Raw genomic sequence first — 18,612 nt, 5'->3', positions numbered from 1 at the left:
GAGAAGCACTCACTCACATACATACTAATGGACAAGTGGTCGTTAATAGTTTGAAAATGAATGACACTTTCCGATACCATAAGTTACGGTAAACAAAGAACTACTCTCAGCATGGTCTGGCAATCGATCTTCATCATACAGTGCTACACATGTACCCCAAGAGATCTACTGTGCTGACATATGCATCCCAGAGATATACAACATAGGCATATATGAGCAATATATAGTGCAAACAAGACCAAAAATAAATTCAGAGACAAAATTAATTCAGATTTTAATCTCATCCATTAACATTTTGCACCTTACTCCTGGGTTCTTTTCAACAACAAGGCCCTCTGCACACAAGGCTCTGTCCAGAGGCGTAACTTGAAGCTGCTGGGCCCCAGTGCAAAATATGGAACTGGGCCCTCAACTATAAAGCTTCATTGATAGTATTGGTTTGCAATGTGGGGAAGAGAGACTTTATGGACCCTCTAGGGCTCCTGGCCCAGGTGCGACCGCACCCCCTATAAGTACGCCCATGGCATTGTCACTGTCCACTGTCAGAACCCTTTGTGTGGCTGCAATGGTGCCCGGAAATGAATAGGACCTAGGAGTAATAAGTGATCCTGGCTGTTCTCTATTGGATTTAATCCAATAGAAAAAGGTCCCCCCTGGGCCCTCTTGAGGAAAATTGTGGCTGCTATGATGACCCCCTGCCAGTAAGAGCAGCTCTAACAGCTAAAATACCGTGCACAAGAGGAACCTTAATAAGCATCGAAGGAGGTATAATATATGCGTAAACATATATATATATATATATAAGATTTAGTATATATTTTCACCCATATTAATATTTGAATTCATGGGAATATAGAACATATCATACATGGTCTTCTTTAATCAAAAAATAAGGCTGTGGTCACACGGGGTGTAAATCACATGGACATCTAGTGAAATGACCGCAGGTGGTAGTTGAAGCATACTGTGTCATCCACTCTACGACCTATTTTGCATGCTGCAGATGTCATATACGGGCAGAACAACTTCTAAGGAATGACAGTGGGCTTGTCATACTTCCTGCAAACATGTAGCTGTTGCTTCAGTGGGAGCAGCTTGAAGTGCCAACTTGGCCCGTCCTCTACCATATTCACCACCACCACTGGCACATTCACAACTTTGTAGTTTGCAGAAAACCACAGGTAGCTGCACAAGGCCTGCAAATAATTCATAGAGGCCTGACTCACGACTTTGAAAACGTCTGAGACCGCTAACACACAATATATGTATTTGCTGTTTCCCTGTTTGAGATTCGTTTTGGTTTATGTTTGCCAGAAAACATTGACAACTAACTGGGCCTCAATCCCTGGGTGGCTCAATCCTCTTGCTGCTATCTCCTCACAGTGCCCCCTACATATCAGTAGTCGCACACACTAATAATTTCCCTTTGTGCCCCACACACAGTAATAATGACCCCTTTCTGCCCCTGAAAAACAATAATGCACTCCCATACTATTATAGTGGCCCCCTCATGCCCTTACACTGTTGGAGTGGTAATTGAAACTTTAGTGACTCATATAGTTACTTCAGTTTGTATTATTTGGGTGTACAGAACGACCGCTATTACTTGGGGGAAATGGGGTGGGGGGCAAAGAGGAACCACTATTGCTTAGAAAACACAGAGAAACCCATATTACTTGGGAGTTACAAGTGCAACTATTTTTGGGGGCACAGAAGGATCACTATATCACTATTACATAGGGGGGTACAAGACACTGAGAGACCATACTACTTGGAAGAACCCAGCATCAGGCTTTAGGGTATGTAAAAATGGTCATTCTGTGGTTCTTGCCATGCAGCCAAGAACCTCATGGCAAAAAAACCCATGTGGTTTTCCTGTAAATGAAGCCAGTCACATGTTCTTTCTTCCGGCGCTGCAGAGAGACGTCTGTCCTGAAGTGCGTCCGTCTTCTTCCTGCAGTAACACGGGCGTCAATGCGCCCGTGTGACTAAGCCCTGAGTGTGGTAAGGGTGTGGCGGCAGAAGAATCCAGAGGAATTCAGATGAAATTCATCAGCAACTTCTTTTATTACAACTTTTACATTCAGGTATCTCCCTGTTCCCACTAGCCCTTTTTACTTCCCCTTTCCATGCTCTCCGCTTAAATAGAAAGAGATGCTTGCTGTATATTATATAATCCCCCTTTTTAGAGTAAAGCTAGAAGAAGCAAGAAAGAAGTGCAAACCTATACATATACATCAAAACGTCATAGTCACTGATAGTCTGATAATCCTCAGGCAAGATCCAAAGAACCACAGCTATGCCTACTCAATTAGTCTCCACAGGATTCTTTTTTCTCTCGCAGGATAGCGTATTTAATGGATGGGAACAGTATTTTATGAATTAACTGAAGGGCTTGTTACATCTGGGTGAGAATTGCTATTCTCAGCAATAACATGATCAGTCTGGGGGAGTTCTCCAACATTTTAAGCATTTTTGGCAGTTCTTTGAAATGCATTCCTGGTTATAGAGTGTCCGTCCCGTTCAGCTTTAACCATATTTCCTGTAACCAAAGTATTGAATTATATTTTATGCAGTACTGTCGTATGCATGTCAAGAAGTATGTATACAAAGGACATGTATTGTAGTTTTAGTGAAAGAAGCTCAGATGCTGAGCATGCAGCTTTTTCATAATTAACCTTTGTAATGTTTTACTGAGTGAGAAGTATTACACATGCTGTGAATTGTTGACTTATCGACTTTGTGGGGGTTGTTACACTATATAAACTATTGTATTATAACAATAAAACAAAGGAGCTTGGAAACATCACTCGCATGTTTCTCATTGTTCTCTTCTCCGATGCATCATCTATATATTATTAGGCATACCTGATTGATAAGGCTACATTACCCCTTGAGTATCACCCAAATTAACTGATTACCTTAACACTTTTGACATCACATACAACAACTTTTTCACCCTTCTGTATAGAACATTGCTGGGCAAGTCATCTCTTGTCTGCATACTGTTTCATTTTCTTGTGACTTGAGTCTGTTGGTCTTACATTGGACTCAGTTGGAGATGAATGGGTGGTTACATCGGTAAATATATATGCAAGAAGTCCTGCTGAACAGTACTTTGGCAGGAGCAGCATTGGTTGTTGAATGTGGTGTACTTCAGTAGTTGTGCAGCAAATTCTACAATAGCTGTTCAAATTCAGCTGCTTTAACTCTTTTCTCTAGGGCCTCATGCAGACAGCTGGGTCGGATCCAGCTGCAAGAATTCCCCTCCGGTGTCTCCACGGCTCACCTCCTCCGGCATCTCCTCCACTCTGCTATGTGCTGGGTGCCGCACAGCTGGCACATGTGCAGAGCTGAACCGGCACATCAGAGGTGACGTTTCAGTGCGCGCCTCGCAGACATGCCACGATTGAGCTTTCACCTGGTCAAATCGTGGCTGTCTGCATAGGATTGCATAAACTCATGCAATCTTATGGCAGCGTGCACAGGCGGAAATTGGGAAATCCTGCCACGGAATTTCCGCCAATGTGCATTCACCCTAAAGTGTGTATGAATCTTTCCTTGATTCCTTTAGCTTGTTGATAGTCGGGTTTTATCTTCCTGTGAGTGAATGTAAGAATATCAAAAAATTGTACAAATATATGTCAATTAAATTGGATGCCCATTATCCATCTTGACTATTTGGGGAATACTACATGCCAAGAAGATGTAGGTAGAGGAGACATTTGTAAAGGCTCAGATTTGATGGAAGGGTAAGTAGTTGACATGAGGAGTAATGTTTTATCATGTCTTCTCCCGACTCATCCATATTTGGGAACCACAGTTTTTCCCAAAGATGTTTTTTTACCAACAATTCCCAAATAACCTTCATGAGCAATCTGTATTACTACGTTACGCAAGACCTTAGGACTAGAGATGAGCGAGCATACTCGGTAAGGCGATATACTCGAGAGAGCATTGCCTTTTTTGAGTACCTGCTGGCTCGTCCCTGAAGATTCGGGGAGAGGGGCGCGAAGGGTGGGGGCGGTGCGGGCCAGTGAGGGGGAGCGGGGAGGAGAGTGAGAGAGATCCTTCTCGCTCTCCCTCCCGATCCCCTCTGCAACCCCCCGCTCACCCCCGCGGCCCCCCAAATCTTCAGGGACGAGCCAGCAGGTACTCGAAAAAGGCGATGCTCTCTCGAATATATCACCTTACCGAGTATGCTCGCTCATCTCTACTTAGGACCAACCAACTTGGTGTCTCAGAGATTCAGGTTCCCCTCTGTGATTGACAGTTCTGCTCTCACAACTGAGAATCATTTTAGCTCCTTGAGGTTCATTTTAATATCTGGAAATTTAGCTCTCTGAATCTCCTGCCATTTTGGATAATGTGCAATATGGTACAATGTGTCTTTTAATTTGCGGTTGCTGTCAAAAACTGAAAGCGCTTTGGGTATTGCATGGACTGTAACAAAGTTGGTATAGTCTACAGTAGACTAATGAAGAGTTTGATCTGCTTCGGTGGGATGTCTTGAAAGTCAGTCAGCTAAATTGCAGTATTTCTCAAGCCTGTGAACAATTTTGTAATTATAGCCTTGGAGTCACAAACCCCACCGCTTAATTCTGGCTGTCAACTTGACTCTTGGGTTTCCAAAGATAGTGTAGAGAGCTTGGAGACCCGTAGCAATAGTGAAAGGAGCTCCATAAAGAAATACATGCAAATGCTCATATTCCCAGGTAACCTCCATGCTTTCCTTTGCAGGAAGATAGTACTTTTTCTGCACTTGTTAAGCCTTCATTCACATATGAAATGTGTATGGTCTGGATTGCTGGCTTTGTATTGTACTAGGATGGCTCATAGTCCCACTAGGCTCGCATCTACTATCAATTCAGTCTGCGGAGCCGGATCAAAGTCAGTCATTGTAAATGTGGAACGCAGTGCATTATTAATAGTATCAAAAGAGACTTGGCATTCTGGAAACCACTTGAATTCACATTGTTTTGTAAGTTCTCTCAATGCTGCACTAATTATTGAAAAATTTGAGATATATCTAGCACAATAGCTGGAAATTCCAAGAAAGGTATGAAGTTCACTGATGTTCTGAGACACTGAGGCAAATTTTATTGCTTGCACCTTTTTTTGGATTGAGCTGTATTCCGGCACAGAAAAGATATGACTATAGAACCCCAAGAATGTTTTTCTAAGGGCTTCTACCCACTAGCATTTTTTTTAACACTGCGATATCGCTGCATTTTTTTCAAGGGGACTTTCTAATGTTAAATTTGCATCGCACAAAAATCGCAGGTTTGGGCTGTTGTGATTTTTGTGCGATGAGATTTTAACATTGCTTTTCATACAGCGAGAGCTGCCTGTGATTGGCTGAGCGCCTCAGCCAACCAGAAGCAGCTCTTTCAGCAGGCCAAGATTTTAATTCCCTGGTTGCTCAAAGAACTTGAGTGCAGAGCTGGGGACAGCGCAGACAGGACGCGGCTGAGCCCCGGCAGCTAAAGAAAAGTGAGTATGTGTTTTTTTTTTATTTTATACACTACTTTGGCTTGTTTTTATATTTAAAGCCCTTCCCTGAAAAACAATTAAGGGGTGTCCGCAGACCATTGCCTATGGTGCACGCATGTCCTATCTTTACAGGTGCACGCCTGTAAAACACGGACATGTGAACACACCATAGGAAATGCATTGGTTCTAATAGACGCATGTTTTTGTGAGCGCGTATGCACATAAACACGCTCATGTGAAGGCACCCTGAGTCAACCAGTGATGTCACCAAGATACTTTAATTTCATAAGAATTGTCATAGAAGACGAAAAATAAACACAGTATGTAGAAAAAAATAAAGAGAGGACTTGACTATGACAGCCTAGTAGACTCGGTCTAATAGGCTGAGTTACATGGCAGACATAGAGGCCTTTTTAAGGCTTTCAGCTGCCATGGGAACCCATTGGTACCTTCTGATCACATTGTAGGATGCCGACGGTTGGTAAAAGGATCTCTCTATCATTTGCTTACTTGCTACAGTTGCCATTGATTGGCAGACATAGAAGCCTTTTTAAGGCTTCTAGCTGCCATGGGAACCCATCGGTACCTTCCGATCACATTGTAGGATGCCGACGGTTGGTAAAAGGATCCCCCTATCATCCGCTTACATGCTACAGTTGCCATTGATTGTGGCATGTAAGGAGTTAAACTGCCAGAGTCTGCATTTTTTTTTTTGCATCTAGCTGTTAGAGCAGGAGCCTGGCTGTCAATAGTCAGCCAAGCCACTGCCCTAAAAAGATGTCTGTGCAGGTTTAAAGCCCATTAGTGGGGTCAGTAAAAAGGTGTATTGGCGCTCACTAAGGCCAGGCTCAGGTGAAGGTATTTGCATTGCGTATTATGCGTACGATGTAGGTGTGTATAATACATGGTAAATGAGATCGATGAAAGTACAGTGATTTTCATGGTCCCACTCACACTTGCGTATATTTGCTGCGTATGTTACACGTGTAAAGAAGAGCACGGCTTATTCTATTTTACCATGTATTACGTGCGTAAGAGCCCCATTGCTCTCTGACTGCGTTCGAGACGCAGTGTATACGCAATTATATTGCACATGTACGCCATTTTTTACACATGTTGCTTGGAGGCATGCAAAGGAAATTTAAAAACAGAAGAAGCCAGTAAAATACGGTGTATATGCGCAAACATGTGTGAGTAAAATGTGAAAACATGCAGGGATATGCGTCTCCTTAAATATGCGCCAAGAATGTTGTATTTGTATATGGTTAGTATATAGAAGGGTCATGCAGTTGTATCCCGATCCTAAATATATATGAGTGCTGTCGCCATGTGGTTCTGCCTGTACTGTATTGTTATAGTTATGCTTTACGTCCACCAGCACATTTAATTGATTTCTTGGAAGTCCTGACTTTGTGTTTTTAGTTGCAGTGCCTGTTTATTGTCTTTGAACCCAACCTTGTTTGACTACTCTCTTGGATGCCAATTTGGCACAATCTTTTCTATCAGTCTCCAAATTACCATGTTAAAGAGGCTTTCCAGGGAAATACTATTGATGAACTATCCTAAGGATAGCAACCCAGTAGTTATTTGTAAAACCTACTGACCGGAATAACTTATTGTTCTTTGACAGCTTCCATCCCCCGAGAATGGTGAGATCGTTCCCTTGAAGCCAGTTACTCAGGGTCAGACGAATAGTTGATGAAGAACATATAGACCATAGACTTTGGCAACTGTGTCAAAAATTCCTTAAAAGAGGTTACCCTGATTGGCTGGTGACTGATTTGAGCAATAGAGCTAGAGTATGTGAACGAGATTCACTTCTGGTTTGTACTCGGAGAACTAAAAACAGCTGGTAAGGGTTCCATTTGTCCGCACATATAACCCAAGGAATGGTAGAATTTCGCAGGTGCTACGTAGGCACTGGCCATTACTCTCCAGCGGTCATACATAGGTTGAAGAATTCAATTCCCTCCCTTGATGTCATATCGTAGAGGGAGGAATTTGAAAGACAGACTGGTACAGACTCCTCCAAAACCGGTACGTCATATACATCAAGGTACTTTGATGTAAGTTAAGAAGGGCGATTTTGCCTGTCTTAACTGTGCTAGCTGCTATAACCTCTTAAAAGGACTAGACCTTTTCACATCCTAGGACCGGTAAGATGTATAAGATTGCCGGCACATATACTTGCAATTCAACTTATGTGGTTTATATGATCAGCTGTCCATGCGGGCTACTATATGTTGGGGAGACCATTAACCCTTTCCAATCCACTGTCTGACCTCTGAAGACATTATGATTTAAGGCTGTACAGCTCCAATGTTGAAAGACATCCATCGGGGGTTCTCTTACTGTATATTGCCAGCCTCTCTGCTGTCGGAGCCTATCCAATGTGTCACCTCATGCAGTACTGGCTTTAGCCAGCATATAGCACCATTGTATAATGGCAGAAAAAGAGTAAGCCCCCTACGAAAACCAGGATACAAATTGGATTGGAAAGGGTTAATGATTAGAGATGAGCGAGCCTACTCGGCCACGCCCCTTTTTTGCCCGAATACCACGATTTTTGAGTACTTCCGTACTCGGGCGAAAAGATTCGGGGGGCGCCGTGGGTAAGTGGGGGGTTGCAGCGGGGAGTGGGGGAGAGAGGGAGAGAGAGAGCTCCCCCTGTTCCCCGCTGCTACCCCCCGCGCCGCCACGCCTCCCCCCGTCCACCGGAGCCCCTGAATCTTTTCACCCAAGTACTGAAGTACTCGAAAATCGCGGTGCTCGTTCGAGTAATTATTCGAAACGAGTAGGTTCGCTCATCTCTATTAATGATGTTAAATCAAGGATCAGTAAACATAAGAGTACAGTGAGGACGGGTCGGGTTGATGCCCCAGTAGCCAAATATTTTTGTGAGGCCGGTTGCTCGGTTAGCCAATTGCGGTATTGGGTGATCAATCATGTGCCCATAGATGTCAGAGGGGGTAAGAGGGAAAAAAGGTTAAAGTACCTGGAATTTAAATGGATCTTTGAACTCGAGATGCTTCATCCTAAAGGCCTCAATATAGAATATCATACGTTACCAGAGGCGTAACTTGAAGCTTCTGGGCCCCTATGCAAAATCTGTAACAGGGCTAAATTTATAATGCTTCATTCATAGTACTGGGCTCCCAATATGGAGGAGAGGCCTTATGGGCCCCCTAAGGCTCCTGGGCCCGGGTGCAACCGCATCCCCTGCACCCCCTATAGTTACGCCCCTGTACGTCACCATATATTTAAGGGGTTTTCCTATGCTGCTGTGTTTTGATGATGCTTTTTTGCATTTTTTTAATCGTTTTTAATTTCACCTTTGTTTGTGTTTTTCAGGTGTCTCCGGAAGAGTCTGTTTTGTGCGATCTCCCATCATTACCGATTATTATATATATTATTTTTGGATTTATTCTTGGAATGATTTTTTTGTACTATCCAGGTAGTAAATGAATAAATTAGTTGCTTGCTGCAATAAAAGTTATCGGTTTTACCTCATTTTTACCGTACTTTGGCATGTCTATTAGGGTGATTTTTAGATTTGTTATGGCCTTTTGGTCAAAGTGTTTTAGATAATTAGCATAAAAATATTTTGTAAATTTATACAGTAGATGTAATATAATGATTTTTTCTATCCTTCGGTTTTTTTGTATTTATGCATATGTATATTAATTTTTCATGGGTCTCTATTTATATATCTGGGGTATTTTTGAATTACTTATATATATATTAAGTTTTAGAGATGAGCGAATGTACTCGTAATGAGTACTTACGCACCCGAGTACCGCCATTTTCGAGTACTTCAGTACTCGGGCGTAAAGATTCGGGGGGCGCCGGGGGGGCGGGGAGAGGCGCGGCGGTGCGGGGGGGTGCAGCGGGGAACAGGGGGGAGCCCTCTCTCTCTCCCTCTCCCCCCCACTCCCCACTGCTACCCCCCATGCCGCCACGGCGCCCCCCGAATCTTTACGCGCGAGTACCGCTGTACTCGAAAATGGCGGTGCTCGGGTGCGTAAGTACTCGTAACGAGTACGTTCGTTCATCTCTATTAATTTTATATATAATGCACTTAGATCCAATTTATATGGGATATGTGTGCTAACTTTTTTGTTTTAGGTTTTTGCTTTTTTGCCCCATAACTTTTAGTGGTAGTGTTGTACTTATTAGTTGCAATGCATACGACTAATTAGCTTTGGCATTCAGTTAGTGCGGAGACTTTGCTAGGTTTTTTGACTCTGTGCCCTTATTAGACATATGTGAGTCTAACACGCAGGCGAATTATGAGATCGGGGACCTCTGGTCTGCCAATACACTATAGCCCTTTCTGTAGAGACTCTGCTATGCTTTTTGACCCTATGGGGTGCCCGTATTGGACATATACTAATCTAACACACTGGCGCATTATGAGATCGGGAACCTCTGGTCTTCCAATACATTATAGCCCTTCCCGTGATGGCACCATAGCTCTGGTGTTCTTGCGCATGTGCGCGAGAAGTGGCGTGCCGCACACCTGCGCAGTAAAGCAACAAGACGCTATGGATTGAATGGATGGGAGAAATACAGTGGACGTACTTTTGGATTAACACCCATAAATTTGTTAACAAGGGGGGTGTTCACCTTTTGTGTTATTGGTTATTGCGACTATATATTCTGGGCATTTGGGTATGAGCTTGACAAAGACCACAGTTTAATGGTCAAAACATTGCATTTGTGTATGTTTGGACTTCAATAAAGACCTGGTTTTTCCCGTGAGAATCGTCTAAGGAAATTTTGGATTCCTGTGTGCTGCCTTACCACCTCTTTCCTATCCTAAGGATAGGTCATCAATAGTTGATCGGCTGGGGTCTGCCACTCAGGACCCCGACTGATCAGCTGTGTGGGCACATGCTGTCAGTGCCCAAATAACACAGAGGTCAGAGCGGAGACTTCCACTCCAAATACACAGAGGTCGGAGCAGGGGCCTTCGCGCTGACCTCCCATGTAGTGATCAGCGCTTGTAACTGCAGGCACGGCTCTCATTGATATCTATCGGAGCCATGCCAGCAATTACAAGCGCCGGCCACTTGACGGAGTTTGGTGTGGAAGCTTCCGCTTGGACCTTTGTGTTATTGCAACGCTGACAGCATGCGCCCACTCAGCTGATCAGTCGAACCCAAGAGGTTCTCAATAGTATTTTACTGGAAAACCCCTTAAAGTCTATATTTTAGTTAGGCTCCACACCTCAAATCAAATACATCCTTACAGTAGCCTATCAATTTACAAAAAACAGTGACATCACTCCATAACTTGGTGACATCACCAAGACTCTCCATATTCATGAAAGTGCAGCCTACCAAGACATGAGGAACCAGTGACATCACAGAGACACTTCATATTCATGAGATTGCAGCCAGGGAATAGTCCAAGAAGCAGTGACATCACCAGGAATCTTCATATTCAAGAGAAGTCGATCAATCCACATGACAGGAAAACTTTAGTTGAATTCTTTCAGAATATTGACATTTTGGGTGTCGCCCAAGATTCATATGGGAACATTAAACAAAATAGAATCTATAGGCAAATGTAAAACTCCCAGCTTGATTCAATTACGACCATCCGAAACATTTCCCGTTCTCTCCCTCTTAGACCAGTGAACTCATCTACTTGAGTCTGTCAGATTTCTTCAGATGTATTTTGACATTCGGGATACGTTGTTAATTTCACTACACATTCATTTTCCTGGCCGTCCTTTCAGTGCTGACTACATTATAGTGATTGCTATTTTTGGAGCGCTCACTTGCTGCTGAAAGTGGCAGAAACTGTTATTGTGAGACGCCAGGGATTTGGAAAAATACCCAGCAGTTGGCCTTTCTTTTTATCCTGAATTCATCAGCTTCCAGCTGCAGTCCATTCTTAGGCTTTTCTTAAAGGGTTTGCAAATTGTAATAGCATTTAGCCCGTAACCAACAGTTCACTTATGTAGTAGATATAGCCCTAGACATGACAGGTAATATTGCCATTAAGAGGACAGGTGGTGAGCCCCCTATGCCCCCTATAACCTGGAATGAAGCAAGTTATTTTTGGCTGTGGAATTTAATGCAACCTTAACCCTTGCCTTAACCATTAACCTCTCAGTGTTCCAGGATGTACAGTTACAGCCTGTGCATGGCTTGTATGGAAGGGGATCAGGAGCTGGTGCTGGCTGCTTCTTACAGCTGACACCCGCCAGCAAGGTTAACTGCTATTAACCCTTAAACCCTTTCCAATCCAATTCGTATCCTGGTTTTCCTAGGGGGCTTACTCTTTTTTTGGCTGTTATACAACGGCGCTATCTGCTGGCTAAAGCCAGTACTGCATGAGGTGACACGTTGGATAGGCTCCGACAGAAGAGAGGCTGGCAATATACAGTAAGAGAACCCCGACGGACGTCTACCAACATCAGAGCTGTACAGCCTTAAATCACAATGTCTTAAGACATCAGACAGTGGATTGGAAAGGATTAAATGCTCCCATCAGAGTTTAGGGGTCCTGATGGTCCCTGTCACAGGGTTGTGTTCAGGTTGCCATGGCAGCCGGGGGCCTTTTGAAAGCTCCTATGGTTGCTATTGAAGATTACCTATCAAGTCTTGCCTGTAGTGTGGCTTCATAAGCTACCTGTCAGTTCGCGGAATAATGTAGCACTATGGTATGACATCATACAGCAGGAGCGATCAGTAAGCTAAAATCCCCTATGACGACTAAAAAAAATGTAGAAATTAGTTTTTAAAAGTTTTATTAATTATTAAAAAAAATAATAGATAATGTAAGTTTAAGGGATTATTCACACGACCGTATATCAGCTGGGTTTTTACGGCCGATATACGGTGTCTCTTTCTGCAGGGGGAGGAGGTGAGCCGGGCCAGGAGCAGTGCACTGAGATTCCGCCTCCTCTCTGCCTGTCACCACTGTTTGCAATGGGATGGGTGGGGGCGGGGCTAAGTTCCGCCCTGTCCCGCCCCTCCATTGCAAACAGTGGCGAGGGGTGGAGAGGTGGCTCCCAGCCCGGCCCGCCTCCTTGCCCTGCAGAAAGGGACACCATATATCGTCCAGGCGTGAAAACCAGGTAATATAAATGCACGTGTGAATAAGCCGTAAACCTTCCTTTTCCTATATTTATAATAAAAAAACGTAAAATAAAAAACAAGCAGATAAAAGTCAGATCTACCATAGTAAAGCATTATTTACCCCGCATGGTAGACATCGTGAGAAAAAAAACTACAATGTCAGAATTGCGCTTTTTTGGTCACCAAGAAAAAAAAACTTAATAAAACGTGTTCCAAAATGGTACCAATAGAAACTACAGGATGTCCTGCAAAAAAACTGGTCATTATACAGCTATGTTGACAGAAAAAGAAAAAACTTATGGCTGCCAGAAGACGGCGACAGAAAATGATTTTTCTTTTTGCCAAAAATATTTATTTTTTAAAAGTAGTGAAGAAAAACGACCCGCAGAATAAAGTTATCGTGTTATTTCTTCTGCAGTTTGTACCCTGTAAACACAAGACCCCATACAAGCTGTGGACGGTTGTGGGGCTGTCTTCAGAAGAAAGCAGTCATGTTTTCTAAACGCACACAATCCCTTTAAAACTAAGATTTTCCGTCATACAGCTTTTAGGAGTCCTGTCTGTCCCCTAATGGCTTCAGCCTCTCACAGTCTGCTAGATGCTCACATACAGATGTTGGCCTTTAAAGGAAGGTCTGATTTAATATTAATGACCTTGGTCAGGCAGCTCTGAATCATCCTCAATGATCTGTGCTATAATGAGGAGAAATTGGTTGTCCGTGCTTGTAACTGGATTAGGCTTCTGACCGTTCAAGCATGAAGATCTTGGTGAATATCTTGTATCTTTTTAATCTATGACTATCTGGGAAATTTGGAACTCTGTATCAGAAAAAAAGCATTAATCGTTATAGGGATACTATTAGAGATGAGCAAGCATACTCGCTAAGGACAATTGCTCGATCGAGCATTGTCCTTAGCGAGTATCTTCCCGCTCGGGAGAAAAGGTTCGGCTGCCGGCGCGGGTGAGAGGTGAGTTACGGCAGTCAGCAGGGGGGAGCAGGGGGGAGAGAGAGATCTCCCCTCCGTTCCTCCCCGCTCTCCCCTGCAGCTCCCCGCCCGCTGCCGGCAGCCGAATCTTTGCTCCCGAGCGGATAGGTACTCGCTAAGGGCAATGCTCGATCGAGTAATTGCCCTTAGCGAGTATGCTCGCTCATCTCTAGATACTATTAATGAACCTATTTGTGATGAGAGTCACAAGAGGTGAGGACCCATTGGGTCGCTATCAGATTTGGCTAGTATGAACTGGGAAAATGGGTGTACAGATTTGTGAATTCCTTCTCCTTCACCCACCTAAGGCCTCAGTCACACAGGCATTTTGACACACAAATTTTTGAACGCATCAGTTATGCGTTCCAAACTTTGCGTGACCGAAGCGGGCGTCACGGCGGAACAAATGCTGCTAGCAGTGTTTATCCGCTCAAAAAGACCTCTGCCCGCTATCCCCTGCTGTGGCTGTGACAGCTGCAGCAGGGAATTCCTTGGATGTGAAACCCCTGGATGCTGTCACATCCCCGGGTTTCACCTTTGGCCAATGGGGCCGGCGGCAGCCCCATTGACATACAGAGAACATCGCGATCCTCTGCTACAGCTGTGACAGTTGCGGCAGAGGATTTCTTCATCTCCGCGGGGAGTCCTATTGTCACTGGACACTGTGACAGCATTGTCACAGTGTCTAGTGAAAATGAGACTCCCCAGGGAGGTGAAGAAATCCTCTGTCACAACTGTCACAGCTTGTAGCAGAGGATCGCGATGTTCTCCCATTGAATTCAATGGAGCCGGCAATACAGCCGGCTCCATTGAAAGCAGTGGGCTGCCGGCAAGCACTGCAGTGATTTTTGGGGAAGGGCTGAAAATCAATCCAAAAATGTGTAAAAAAAATGTATACTCACCTCTCTGCAGCTGGTATATTAGCCTATTACTCCCCACTTCTACATGAGCCAACCTAAAAAAAACAATCACTGTGAACCAGCCAAACCAAATAACCCATCACTGTGAATCAGCCAACTCAAATAACCAATCAGCAGGAATGAGTAAATCCAAACAACCAATCAGGTTGCGAATGGTGTCCATTTGGGGAGTAATATAGATATATGCCTGCAGCTGCCGGGGCTCAGCCACGTCCAGCAGGCTCTTCTCCTGCATTGCTCTGAGTAGTATTCAGCAGGCAGGGATTTAAAATCCCTGGCTGCTAAATGGGCTGCCTCTGATTGGCTGAGCACTTTGACCAATCAGAAGCAGCTCTCAGCTATTAAATGACAGCTGAGCTCTGCCTCTAATTGGTCCCTGTGCTCAGCCAATTAGAGGTAGCACTCACCTACTCATGCTGCTGCCGCTGGTCCCATAGAGTGCAAGGTGAAACCGCTAGATGCGACAGCATTCAGGGGTTCACACATACACAGAACACCGGTTTGTCACAGAACGCAGTTACATGCGTTCTGCGAACCGGTGTCCTATAATTTTCGCTGCAGGTGTTTTTCCGCATGTAAAATTTGCACGTGACCACTGCTATTGAAAAGCATTGGTTCTATCTAGTGCAAATTTTTTTACGTGCGGAAAAACTCCCGTGTGACTGAGCCCTCAAAGGGTATGGGCTTTCTCAAAGGCAATCTCCAAATCACTGACCCCAGAGGAATCTTCATTAACAATGGCTGGCATGTGGATGGACTGAGGACACCAATATGTGGGGAATCATAGTGATAGTACAGGTCAAGACAAGCAAAGTACATTTGTAAACAGTGGCCAGACAGGGTCAGGGTGAGCAGCAAATTTGAGAACCTTTTTTTCTTAGACATTACTGTTAATTTGTATCATGAAGGAATATTCGTTTATATACACTTTGTCAAAATAAATCAAGAATCTAGAAGGAGTTGTTGTTTTGCTGCAAAACTTGGCATGACTGACAGACCACCAGTAGAGAGGATCCTCCGATCGTCCGACAAACACGAGCAGCTCTGACTATTTCATTGTCCTCCATCTAGAGACAGGTGGCGCCATCGTTACACCCCTGTATCAGTCTGAACAATTTCCAGGTATTTGGCTGAAGAACATTTGGTCTCATGTCGCCCATTACATTTACTGCCTTTGACACCCACACTCACCTCTGCTTGCAGTGTTGTCATGATTGACTAAACTGGACTGCTACAGAGTGGACCCGGGTTGTCCTCAGCAATGAATCCAGGTTTACTTTGGGCACCGATGATGGCCATGTTCATGTCTGGAGACCTGGAGATGAGGACGTCAATCCTGCCTTTGCTGTGGCGTGGCACACTGCCTCCACTACTGGTGTGATGGTCTTGGAGCCAAGACATATGATAGTCGGTCACCCCTAGCAGTGGTATGAGGGACAATAACAGCTCAGCGATATGTTCAGGACATCCTGCAGCCACATGTGTTCCTCTCATGGTGGCTTCCAAGAGGCAGCAGGATAATGCTCAGCCGCACACACAAGGGGGTCACATGAAGCCCCCACAACACTGTCACACTTCCATGGCTGCCATTCATAAGATTTATCACCAATAGAACATGTATGAAGCCATCTGGGATGCCAACTTTGACAGCCAACAAGTTTGCACGATCCAGAGGCTTAGTCACAGCAAATGTTGAGTGATATGCTGCAGAATACCATGCGGCTGCTGTATGCCTCCATGTCCACCTATATCCCATCTTGTATCCAAGCTAGAGGCTGCCCAACAGGGTACTAGAGCCTCCATGCCCATCCTTATCACACCTTGTGTCCAAGCTAGAGGCGGTACAACAGGGTGCTAGAGCCTCCAGGCCTGCCTGTATCACATCTTGTATCCAAGCTGGAGGCAGTACAACAGGGTACTAGAGCCTCCATGCCCACTTGTATCACATCTTGTATCCAAGCTAGAGGTAGTACAACAGGGTACTAAAGCCTCCATGCTCCCTTTATCATAGTTTGTATCCAAGTTAGAGGTAGTACAATAGGGTATTAGAGCCTACATGTCTGCCAGTATCACATCTTGTATCCAAGCTAGAGGCGGTACAACGGGATACTAGAGCCACCATGCCCAACCGTATCACATCTTATATCCAAGCTAGAAGTGGCCCAACAAGCTGCTAGAGTCTCCATGCCCATCTGTGTCACATCTTGTATCCAAGCTAAAGGTGCCCCCATAGAGTACTAGAGCCTCCTTTCAAGGGGATGTGGTGAAATTTCCCGCCATCACGATCGTTTTGCCACACTGAGAAGCCGCAAAAACATGTGTTACTTTACGTCAGTTATCTGGGTGCAGATACCTTTGTTGGAGCACACATTCTGTGTTCCAAACTTCCGGATCCATCCATGCGCTCCAGCGGCTGGATGTGATGTATAATATACATATCCACCTTATTAATTAAAACCCTAAATAATAATATACTCATATTAACATGAATGGTGTATCAATATAATAACAAACATATACAATAAGATAAAATAAAATAAAATAATAATAATTAATGCTTGTACTTTATATTCGTGGAGTCAAAGACCTTAATCGAGAAACATAATTGAGAGACTGTGATATGCAAGAGCAGTGGTGGTATGTAATGGAAAATATAGATAGATAGATAGATAGATAGATAGATAGATAGATAGATATGGGATAGATATATAGATAGATATGAGATAGATAGATAGATAGATATGAGATAGATATATAGATAGATATGAGATAGATAGATAGATAGATAGATAGATAGATAGATAGATAGATAGATAGATAGATAGATAGATAGATAGATAGATAGATAGATGGATAGATATGACAGATTAGGGAAAACATTTGCACTTTGGGATTGGCAAAAGTAGTGATTGGGAAATGAATAAAATAATAAATTATACTCGCAACAGTGACTAGGTGCTGGCCTAAAAACATAAAATATTTAAAAAATGTTATATAATGGATAAGATGAAATCATATGATACCCTAGAAGGAAGCTTAGAAACAAGGAATATAATGTAAAAAAATATATAAAAACATTAAGGATACCCAATGTGGCCATGGACACATTAACACATTAGAAATGATTATAAAACCAATAAAATTATAGATTATAATTATAAATAAACATGTATAGTGATGAAATCATAACATTTTATAAATAAAACAATACCAATATACACATTTAATAAAAATCATGAAAAAAATAATACATTAACGATCCACTGTCTGACCTCTGAAGACATTATGATTTAAGGCTGTACAACTCTGATGTTGGAAGACGTCCATCGGGGTTCTTTTACTCTATATTGCCAGCCTCTCTGCTGTCGGATCCTATCCAACGTGTAACCTCATGCAGTACTGGCTTTAGCCAGCAGATAGCGCCATTGTATAACAGCAGAAAAAGAGTAAGTCCCCTAGGAAAACCAGGATACAAATTAGATTGGAAAAGGTTAAAACCAAAAAAATGGAGGTGTTCCAATCTGGACAGTAAAAAATGTCAGAGTATTACAAAAATATATAAAATATAAAACAATAAGTCTATAAAACCAGCGTCATACCTTCTCCAGGATCTCAGTGAGGCCATTTGAAATCAATCTGATGAGGCAAAAAATCCTAAACATCTCTTTACATTTGAGTCATGAAAATTCGCCCTGAGGGATCTTCTCCAAAGGTGTAATCCGTAGAACAGAGGAGTCCATATTATGATGACTGGAAAAAGGTCTGGAAACGCTATGTTGTATGAAACCCCGCTGTATGTTGTGACAGATGTTTATTAGCCCTAACTCTCAAAGCATTAATGATGCGGTCTATATACTTCGGCCCCGTGGCATTCAATCATACAAATAATGTAATTGGATCCACAGTTTAAAAAATCCCTCAGGGGTAAAGAGGTGTTCTCTTCCTCCAGGTGAATTTCTTTGCGGTTGTGGCTTATATTTACACAACATTTACGGCCTCGTTTCCCACGTTTGAACGAGCCTCCTATTGATTTTTCAACGGCATTCTGGGAGGTGGATAGAGTATGGGATCTCCAGAAGCATTAGGGGACTACAATATTCTTAAGAGTTTTGTTCCTCCAAA

The sequence above is a fragment of the Eleutherodactylus coqui genome, chromosome 13 (assembly GCF_035609145.1).
Source record: "Eleutherodactylus coqui strain aEleCoq1 chromosome 13, aEleCoq1.hap1, whole genome shotgun sequence".
NCBI classification, from domain to species: domain Eukaryota; kingdom Metazoa; phylum Chordata; class Amphibia; order Anura; family Eleutherodactylidae; genus Eleutherodactylus; species Eleutherodactylus coqui.
This window is presented reverse-complemented; position numbering follows the sequence as displayed.